Below are 11164 nucleotides of genomic sequence, written 5' to 3' on the forward strand. Positions count from 1 at the left end.
GCATACATTTTGACGTTAAATAATCCTGACTGCGATTAAGGCAATAAGCCAAAACAAACTGATTAAGTTTTTCTTCATATGCAGCTTTAACCTCTTTAGCAACCCGTTCTCACTCCCAAAGCGTAACATTTTACGCTAGGTGACAAATCGTCACCATATTACGTTTTCGGCTACCCACCACGTTCCTAAATGACGACCTCGGAAAAAGAGGAAATATGAGAACCGTCTGGACTGAACCTACACATGTTCGCTCTTTTTCTTCAAATCGCTTAGAAACACGCTATTTAACATCATTAAAGTCCTGGTTACGGTCTGGAATAAGGTTATGGTTAGGGCTAGGGATAAGGTTAGGTTTAGGGCTGGAATACAGGGCTGGAACGTCTATTACCGCGGGAGCGTCATTGCACTGGATTCCAGCCATAACCCACCGCGTACCATAAGAACGCCGAAGGTCTCCTTTCGCGTTCCTCAGGAACGCCGCGGGACGTGACAAAACGTCGACATGTTACGCCTCGGGAGTGAGAACGCTCTGTCTTTAGACACTGGCTAACTGTCATCTGGTGGTCTTTTCTCTGCATCTAGTCAAGGTTGAGAAATACTTTGAAAATGAAAATGGTGCTAGTTAATAATAATAAATAAAATTAAATAAAAATGCCTCATGCTACTAAACTTACTGACACTGAACTATTCACGTCAAAGGTTTATAATGATCACATCAGGGAGCAGAGAAGCGTAGACTGGTTGTTTGACATGTGAAGTTCACCACAAAAGACTTGCTTGTACTTTAATGGAATTGGGAAACACTACAAATGTTAAATATTAGCATGCTACTTTGACCTTTTTTGGTAGCGTTCAGCTCTGTAAGCATTTCAAAACAGCTGTAAAGTATCTGCGTTTTAACTCTACATTACAGATGTTCAGCATATTTATTAGAGTTTTATTTATATATTTTTAACCTAAGCTGAATTGAGCCCAGTACCAGTGTTTTAACTGGTTTCACAATACTAAGCATGTATTTTACCACTACTATTAAGCAAGTGTTATTAGCTAAATGCTGCTACAGGAAGCAACAGAAACGTGTAAACTGTGATTGAAGTCACTGGCAGATCCAATTTTAACATTATTTGTTAAACAAAACATTTTCTAACATGCATATTTGTACGTCTGACCCTGCTAGATTTTCACCACAATATCTTTATGTTCTGTAAAGCGTAAAGCGCCAAAGTGAAACCAAACAAATGCCTTTCAGATGAGTGTCTATTTTTGAAGTCCATCCACCAGAAGTGGGGAATGGCCTTGATCTGCTGTCGGCCATCGACAGATGGCTGATTAGCATTTCTGAATCTGTAGTCAAACTCTAGACTGATTTGGGAATGATTGGAATTCAGCTCAAGACTTTATCTACTAACTCGCCATTGAACTGTGTCTTTCTCTTACTGCTCCTCCTTTTGATTAGCAAGTAAAACATTATTCCGATGGCTCATTGATCGCCTGGGGGTTTTACACAGATTGGCAGTATTTATGGCACGGTGCCCGTGGAAAAAGACACGTGAGAGCAGCACAATTTACTTCGCCTTTCACACTGCTACCTCCTCATATACAACACACATACACAGACCATCTTTTGCTGGTGCTTTTCTAGTCTTCTCCTATCCTCTTCTATCATCTGGCTTGCTCTCTTCTATATCACTTTCCAATCAGCTAAATTCCTCTGGCTGAATAATACGTCACTGTGCTAAGCGTCTGTGCACACGCACATGCATATATGCATGCTTACATCCACACAAACACAGTCACTGGTCCTCCCCTATAATGTCATTATGGCGCAGAGTGAGTCAAATTACACTGAATCAATAAATCCTGTTTATCTGTTGGGGAAACCCTGCTCTCATTTAAAGCCCAGGGGAATGTGTACATGGATGGAAGACGAGGGAACCGTCTCTTTCAAGATGGTCCTGGTGTTATCAGTGGCTGACGTGCTGCTACGTGACTTTGTGTAAAGGAACTGTTCGGAGTCAGTGTGGACAGGCTCTTTGCTTTTGTATGACAACAACAACATCAAGGTAGATATTGCCATTTGCCAGATAAGCTAATTGACTCCTGGACTGTCTCAATGAAAAGCCTATTGAGATGCAACGCAGCGCCTGAGAAGTGGCACACAACAATGACGAGAATGTTAATGAGCTGCTTTTTTTTACTACAAGGTAAACACAACAGCAGCCCAAATGCCTCTCAGCGTTTAATCTTAAATTATCACAGGACACACAGTGCAATAGCTGCAGGATTCACAGGCAAACATTCCCAAAATTACAGATAAAACACAGTCAACACCGTGATGGTGCTGATAGGGAAGGATCATTTAAATTAACGCAAGGGATGGACATGAAAAGCCAGTTGTTTTCAGTAATCTGCCTTTTGCTACAGCTCATTTTGACATAAGACTTAGCAACCTTATTAAAATCGGACATTTGCTCACATTCAGTTTATTACCTTCATAATATAACCCGCGATTTAAGATTAATGTTGAGAAAACACATCTTATCATTCTTTGAATTTAGGGTGTAATTTCCATCTGAAATATTTCACAAGTAAACACAGTAAAACAAGGCAGTGAGTCTCAGTCTATAAAGAAAAAAAATGATCAAATTATATGTAAGTATTTCTAAAGTAATGAGCACCTTTAAAGTATTTTAGTAATAAACAGATTGAGGAGCTTTAACATCAAATATTTTGTTGTGCAGGGTGTAACATGGTTAATTTCTTGTGTAGCTGGAAACGAGCGTAACAAGTCCACTTCAATAGCTTTTTGTTGGACTAAGTAACATTAGCCTCATTTTAGCCTTTGTGTATCTGACATTCAAGCCTTATTTCACGTGCTAAATGTTTTACAATATTACACATATTTGCATCTCTTTCAGGTTCAATCAATTTATTTTAGATTCTCACTGCTTAAGGTATTGCAATAGAAGCATTCTTGGTTGGCTGTTATTGACTGCCCACTCTATAAACTCCTCCCATGGCACTGGTCGACCCTTGTATGGACACTTTCGCAGACAAGCAGTTAGCATACTGAATACAGTCCAGACAGCCAATTAGAGCATCACTGTTAAGCCCCCCTCGTATGTAAATAAGGCTAAGAATTTGCAGGAAAGCATTCAAGTGCTGCCAGCAATGGCAAAAGTCTCGGGCGCAGAATTGAAAAATGAATGCGGATGCAATTAGGAAGCTGAGAGAGTAGGACAAGATGAGGAATATACGTGTGTTTAAAAGAGAGGAATCTAAATTATGAGTGTGAGAAGAAAGTGTGTGTGGTGGGGTGGGAGTGGGGGGTTGGGAAAGAAGAAGAAGAAGCAGAAAGGCGAGGGTGAGGGGGTGGAAAGAGAGAGGAATACTGGGATGAGACTAAATACATGCCTACATCAGTGTTTCAGTAATTTGATGAAATAGGCTTCCAGTCACTTTGCATAGTAACACAGCTGGTTGTGCATTTATAGGACCTAGACTGTGAATATGGGGCTGCGTGCAGGTGTACACATTAGGCATTCTGTTTGATCATATATAGAGTGGATTTTGTGCACGTGTGTGGGAGTCAGAGGATGCGTTCAGCTGCAGGGAGACATCGTGCAAAGCAGGGAATTTTGTATGTGATCACGCTACTGCACATGGCACTGTGTAGCAGAGGTGGGACCAAGTCATTGTTTTGCAAGTCTCAAGTAAGTCTCAAGTCTTTATCCTCAAGTCTCAAGTCAAGTCTCAAGTAATGTCAGGCAAGTCAGAGTCGAGTCTCAAGTCACTGGTGTAAAAGTCCGAGTCAAGTCACAAGTCTGAAACTTTGAATTTCAAGTCCTTTCGATTCTTTAAAAAAAAACAAAAAAAAACGAAAAAAGCATGTTGCAGTTATATGCTAAATGTAAATATTAGACCATGTAATTTTTAAATCTGTGTTTTTCTCAACACATGACAAAATAGTGAACTTAGAAAATATACACAAATTGTGAAATTGCACCTCTTTAAAATGCAGCTCAATTAAACCTAGCTCCAAGAATAATTTTCACCGACAGTTCTGAGATAAGCTGCATGTTATTCTTGGATGCGGTTGTAGGACCAGCTTTAAAATCGCATGACAAAAATATCATACATATTAAAAAAAACTGCATCACCAACGTAGCCTGGAAAACATTTGCTAGTTAGATGAAGTCAGCTATCTCATCTTAGCATATTTATATGCATATTTATAATTATACGGTTCTTGGAGTGAGTGCATACACTCATGAAGTTTAGTAACTTCAGGTCACTGCAACAAGCCCAGGTACAGTTTACCGACGGATGGGTACAGGACCTTGAAATGCACCGTGTAGAACGAAAGACCATCGTACGTATCATAAGTTTACCAGTCTCACAAATTGTCGTCATAAATACACATTCGTTAACCGTTTATTAATAGGACCTCTGAGCTCAACGGTAATTAATCAGTAGTGGAAATAATTTCTGGTACGCGTTACAGAAATGTAGCAGTGACAACAATATTGTATGCTGTAATCGTACTGGGCAATTAGTGATACAAAACAACTGTTTTATCCTGTGAATAAAAGTATATGTTTTTGTCACTGTACCATAATAACAGAGGCGAAACGCAATATTGTGTCAGGACAATTCACTATTTATGCACAATAAACAAAGGAGCATAGCGCGACAATTTCTGTTCAGCACCAGACTTGCTTGTAACCTATATCACCAATTATGTTATGAAAATGACGTATTAACTACTAAAAAACACTGACCTTCGTGTAAATGCTTGGAGCAGACTAACCTGTGAGCTGGAGTGTTCTGGGACGTTATATTTGATCTTTGAATGGCTGCAATCCAGTCGCGTCTTTGTTACTTCGGAAACATGGCTTGAACAATTTCTCTTCAACGACGTAATCCGATAACAAACGATCTCTTTACCCGTCGGCTTCCCGTGGCTGTCATGCGACCGGCTATTGCAGTTAATAATACAACAGCTTCTTGACATTTTTGTGTTTCTTTTTATCGCTGTATAACTGATTTTAATTGAAAGCCTGCGTGCGCTAGTACCGCTTGCCACGAGTTCCCAGAATCCTTTGCGGTTCTACCCGTGAATGACGTCACATTTTCAATCTCTATATAATATGCATGTTAAATTTTATATTTGGGGTAAAATATCAAGTCTTTTCAAGTAAACCGGTTCAAGTCCAATTCAAGTCCCAAGTCATTGGTGTAAAAGTCCAAGTCAAGTCACAAGTCTTAGAACATTTTTTCAAGTCAAGTCTAAAGTCATAAAATTAATGACTCGAGTCTGACCCGAGTCCAAGTCATGTGACTCGAGTCCACACCTCTGCTGTGTAGCACATGCAACTCTTCTAAAACCTCAAAGATATGCACACTCACAACATCTATCTAGCCTGTGTATGCTTAAAACACTCCCAAATCAATATTCTGGGCTCTGTGTTGTCTTATGGTTTTGTGCAGTCATTCCCATTCGTGGATGGCCAGTGACGCCCGTCATGTCGTTAGTTCACGCGTTTAGCCCCTCATCACATTTACTCTTGTTCAGTAATCGCAGCATGTCACACTCAGCTGCTCGACTGGAGCCATGGCTTAGCAGACGTTGAGTATGTGTGGAAATGGGATTGAGCTCATGATGGTAAATCCAGTGACATCAATGATATTTGCCTCTTCTCTTTTATCAGCCTGCGCCTTCCCGTTTGATTATAGTCACTGGCAAAGCGGTCTTTCGCTAAAAGAAAGGAAAATCTGAATTTCCCTGTCAAATTACAACAAAATAAATGCCTAGATTGTAAACTGGTAATCTAGACTGCAATTTTGGTACATTTAAAAATCAGGAAACATGCTTAGTACAGAGTGACAAGTTAGAACACCTTTGTATTTAAACAGTCCACATGAAGCTGCTTGGAGAGTGCTAGCTTAACTTAAGTATTCGAATGTAAGCAACAATTTTCAACAATTTTGTGACTTTCAAGATCTATTTTATTGACTTGCTTTCTCTCAGCAATCCCCTGTTTGTGTCCGGGCCCCTCTCCCCACAGCCTTGCATCTGTCCTGCCATCCTTCTTCCATTCTGTGTATTGGATGAATATATAGTCTGTTTACTGAGAGAGTAAACACTAGAATGAAGGAGCAGGTCAAAGTCAGGGTCACTTTCTCTGTATCTTTCCCTCTTCTCCAACCATCCAGCTCCCTCTGGCCCTATTGCCCTGTCCTTCCCCTGCTCTCTTATTATGTGCTGGTAATGAGAGGTCTAGACAAGCTTGATCAGGATTAAGGCCCAGGAAGGCAGGCAGTGAGGCACAGTGAGGTCAGGCAGAGAGAGGCAGCTTTAGCTTGGACACATACACTCCTGAGGGCCCACGATGCGCACCAAAAGGCCAGGCCAGAGGTTTTTGAGGAACGTCATGGATCATGGATTGAGAGAGGATTCAGGAGATAAATAAATTTAGCCGCCACAGAAATCCTACTTTCTGCAGGCTCACTATCTACCAACGTTATTGACTGAGGAAAAAAGATGCTGCTGATGAAATGAAAATATTCAGCAGAAAATAACAGAAAATACTGCTCAACATTAATGTAGTTTTCACACAAACTGATCTTTTAGCATAGCATTAATTCCAAAATATAATGGCATTCTTTATAATTGAATCTAGATCCACAATATCAGCTGCACCTGCAAAATGGGCTTCTATCATGGATAATTTAAATAGTACCAGTTTCAGTTGATATCACTGTACAAACAACTTGGTAATTTAAAAGCTGGGGAATTTAGTTAGGTGGGTGCATTTATTAAGAGGGGTTTCCAGTTACGTTGTAGATCACAACGTAGATTTCCCACTGAAGCATAATTCATACATAAGTGTATTGTGGCTTCAACCTTCACCAAAAGCACAATAGGCAGCATAAAAGATGGACGTAGCTATCACCTGTTGGTCCACAGAATTCCCCCTCCAGTAAAAATCCCCCCAAAACACATGAATGAATGTGATGTGTAGGAGCAGTCTTTAGCCAATGTTTTGTATGATAGATAATCCTGCAATTTCAAACACGGTATGTCCGAAATCTGCACGAAATACTTTTTATTCAGAAGGACCCAAAATTAGTAACATAAAGGATGCAGGAAAGTTCTTAAGGTGTTTACAGAGGTCAAGTAACAAAGTTGTTTGACAAGCATCTAAAGTCTTTTTGCAACCGCAGCTATCGCCACCTGGTGGCCTTCAGATAGAAATGCAGGATTTTAGGAATTTCTTTGATGTTGTTTTTCCAGCACAGAAGCCATTTCCATGATTTGGAGTGTTTGTGGAAACAAGAGTAGCCCACGGACTGATTGTTCCACATAATTCTATCATTGCCTCTTGGTGACTTTAACAGAAACACTTTCTAATATATGATAAGTGTGCTGGGTTTGCTCTTTGTGCAATCTGTTGCTCTTACCAGAGATGGAGAGAGCTCTTCTACCAAGAAACCCTGAAGGCACACCTGTACACCAACACAAGTGTTGGCTAGTTGGTAAGTAGACCCTTCTTTAAATGCATAAATAAAGTTCCTTGCAAAGCTGATGGATACACATGCAACCCTCCCAATGATTTGTGTCTCCTCCTCATCTCAAACCAAGAATCTTTTGTGTGCTAGGCAAATGTGTTAACCACTACACTAAATAATCACCTGTTTTGCTTCTGTCTGAGTGACTTTTGCTGCTGGTTAACCTGGTTAAACATTTTCTGTTAAAGTCATCTGTTCTTTTTTTGCAGACTATTTGAAGAAGTCCTTTGATCCATTAACCCTTCCATCTTTATGTTTATTGACTCTTCTCTTTTCACACATGTGAGTGTCTGAGGCACAGGATATCAGCTGTTGACATAGATGGCTCTCAGTCCAGTGGGAATCCAGATCCATGACAGACCCGTAGCTAGCAACAAATTCCCATCCTTCAAGTTCCCAGATGGATCTGATTTGTGCTCATTCCTAAACATCAGGATAGGCCAAGGACCCTGACACTGGAAATGATCAGGCTGTGGCAGGATCTTTCTAAAGAAAATATGCAGACTGCCTGAAAAAACAGATACAGCAAAAAGTGCATTCAGAATATAATACAATCACCTTGCTTTTGGCAGCAGGACGGTCCAGAGAGGGATAAAATTGGAAAGGGCAAACAATGTATGCTTCTAAGTGACCTTGAACAAAGCACACAGGTTCCAATTAGAGTGGGCCTCTAAGCCACAATCAACAGAATAAAATGTGAATAATTTAAGGGCTTTTTCATGTTCATTTTTAATATAATAATAAGCTTCCACCGAGCCTTATTCTAACCAGCTATTAGTAATATTTTTTACAGCATTCAGACAGGTCCCATTGATATTTCACAGTGACAACAAGTATGTGGATGTGGGGGGTAGGAAACACACCAGAATGACTAAGAATTTCATGAGAAGAGAAACACAAGGAGCTGCTTTTGTGCAAATATAATGGACGAAAAATGTTTAACATCTCATGAAGTAACCTCTGTGTTAGCTTGGAGTACAAAATAAGCTGTTTGCTTGCAGTCTGGTCAGAACACTGGATTGAAATGAAAATAAAAAGCAGTGAAATACTGCTCGGTTGTGGTGAGAGAGCTCTCTCTGCTACCGCTTATGGCAGCTGAATGAAAAATGCTGCTTTTTTAGGCTGTATGTTGAAGTGTTTTACAGTTTTTTCTGAATGCTTAAACCCTAACTGTGATTCCTGTAGCACAATTTCTAAAACTATTCAGACTTATAGCAAAACCACTCACTGAGTTTGCAAAACTAAAAGCACAAAAACTGCTTTGCACTCAGTTTGCAATTTTGTAACACACACTTTGCAAAACTGTAGGCACAATTCACTGCACAACACCCAATTACCAAATTTCCAACACACTCCTAGCAAAAGTATACACATGTATGTCTATCATTAACACTAATTTGCCAACTGTCTGGCACACTTTCACATGTGAAAACTGTTTTAGATAATTAGTCCACTTTGCAATCAGCCTAAGCACTATAATACAGGTAAGCTGTCTATGTGGAGTACAATGGAAGGAGCAGTAAGAGTGAGAAGAGTGAGAATCAGAGGAGGCCGAGGGAGAGGACGTGGAGGTGAAGAAGTTGGAGGAAAAGGACGTGGAGGTGAAGAAGTTGGAGGAAGAGGACGTGGAGGTGAAGAAGTTGGAGGAAGAGGACGTGGAGGAGCAAGAAGAGGACGGGGAGGGGAAAGAGGAAGGGTAAGAAGAGTAAGAAACAGAATAACTGATGACACCAGAGCTACAATAGTGGACCATGTCATCAACCGTGGGATGACCCTGAGGGAAGCTGGCCAACGTGTTCAGCCTAAACTGAGCCGCTACACTGTGGCAAGCATCATTAGGACATTTCGAAATGAGAATCGGTAAGTACTTTGTAGCACTGCCATACTCTAATGGGAAACACAACAGTACCATACATGCAAAAATACAGAAATTGTTACTTTACAGAATTGCTAGACGTCCAGATGTTGGGGGCAGAGGCAGAATGTTCACTCCAGAGCAAGAGACCCATATAGTGAACATGGTGATTGCCAATAATGCAATAAGACTGCGTGAAATACAGCAGCGCATAATGGATGATGACACCATCTTTCAAAATATACACAGTGCAAGCATTTCTACACTAAGTCGTGTACTTGCGCGCCACAGAATAAGAATGAAGCAAATTTACAGAGTTCCTTTCGAGAGAAACACAGAACGTGTAAAGCAACTGCGATATGACTATGTGCAGGTAAGCTAGTGTCATTGGTTCTGAATTTGGAAGTGCATACTGTAGTGTTGTGCATGCGCCTGATGTGTTGCATTTGTTTTGTCTTGTCCAGAGAGTGATGGAACTAGAAGCAGATGCGATGGGACATGAGCTACTTTTTGTAGATGAGGCCGGTTTTAACCTCAGTAAAACCAGGAGACGTGGCAGGAACATTATTGGACACCGTGCCATCATCAATGTCCCAGGACAACGTGGTGGTAACATAACCATGTGTGCAGCTATAAGCCAAAATGGTGTTGTTCACCATCATGCAACCATAGGCCCATACAACACTGCACACATTATTGCATTCCTGGACACCTTGCATGACATGCTCACTGTTCAGAGACCAGAGCAGGCCCGATATGTCATCATATGGGACAATGTTAGTTTCCATAGGGTTGCTTTGGTCCGCAACTGGTTTACAGACCATCCATCCTTCATGGCACTCAACCTCCCTCCATACTCTCCATTCTTGAATCCCATCGAGGAGTTCTTCTCTGCCTGGCGCTGGAAAGTATATGACCGTCATCCTCATCAACAGGTAGGCCTTTTACAGGCAATGGAGGAGGCATGTGGAGATATTGACCAGGCATCATGTCAGGCCTGGATACGGCATTCAAGGAGATATTTTCCCCGGTGCCTTGGACTGGAGGATATCGCATGCGATGTGGACGAAATTTTGTGGCCGGACCCAGAAAGACGACATGATGTAGGCTGATTGTCTTTTTTTTTTCCTTTTATTTGTGGAATTCCTATTTTGTGTTCTGACTTTGTCTTGGTTTTGATGAGTGTGAATAAACACCAATACTTGACGTTTGGTTCCTTGTATGTTTACATGACACTATGACAAAGGTGTGACCTCAAATTGACATCTGTACACAGAGAAAGCAAAAGCCAGATGTGTTTTGTATTCATACCATCAGTGTGCAGTTGGCGCATTGTGTGCTTAGTAGATGATGGCTTGTGTGTACTGTTTGATACGAAAACACCATTTTTATAAAGGTGTGAAGAGTTAATCTAGCTGTGTTCACTTTTGCAAGAGAACTAAAATGTTTTGATTATTGGGTGACAGGTTTTTTTTATTTGTGTGTAGAGTTTTGCAAAATTAGCCAATAGTTACAAAAAATGTGCTTAAGCAATCAGAAAAAACTGTAATAAAGCATCAACTTCTGGGCCTGAAAAAGAAACCAGCTGAAATACAAACGTGTCAAAATGGCCACTTGAGGCTGGCTGAAAAAGGGAGTCAATCCCCACAGACTAACATGTTACAGTTTTTTCTGAATGCTTAAACCCTAACTGTGATTCTTATAGCACAATTTCTAAAACTATTAATACTTATAGCA

General features: G+C 40.6%; 1 pseudogene across 1 annotated transcript; it reads left to right on the top strand.

Annotated features, from left to right (window-relative positions):
• The first annotated feature begins 3382 nt into the window (after nt 1-3382).
• Nucleotides 3383-10366, top strand: LOC146644307 (uncharacterized; annotated as a pseudogene). The gene is made up of 3 exons (XR_014909238.1): nt 3383-9432; nt 9518-9800; nt 9892-10366. The product of XR_014909238.1 is annotated as an uncharacterized LOC146644307 (transcript).
• The last annotated feature ends 798 nt before the right edge of the window (nt 10367-11164 follow it).

The sequence above is a fragment of the Rhamphochromis longiceps genome, linkage group LG22, assembly GCF_057381845.1.
Source record: "Rhamphochromis longiceps isolate RC_006_pf linkage group LG22, R_longiceps_female_GT1.1, whole genome shotgun sequence".
Taxonomy (NCBI): domain Eukaryota; kingdom Metazoa; phylum Chordata; class Actinopteri; order Cichliformes; family Cichlidae; genus Rhamphochromis; species Rhamphochromis longiceps.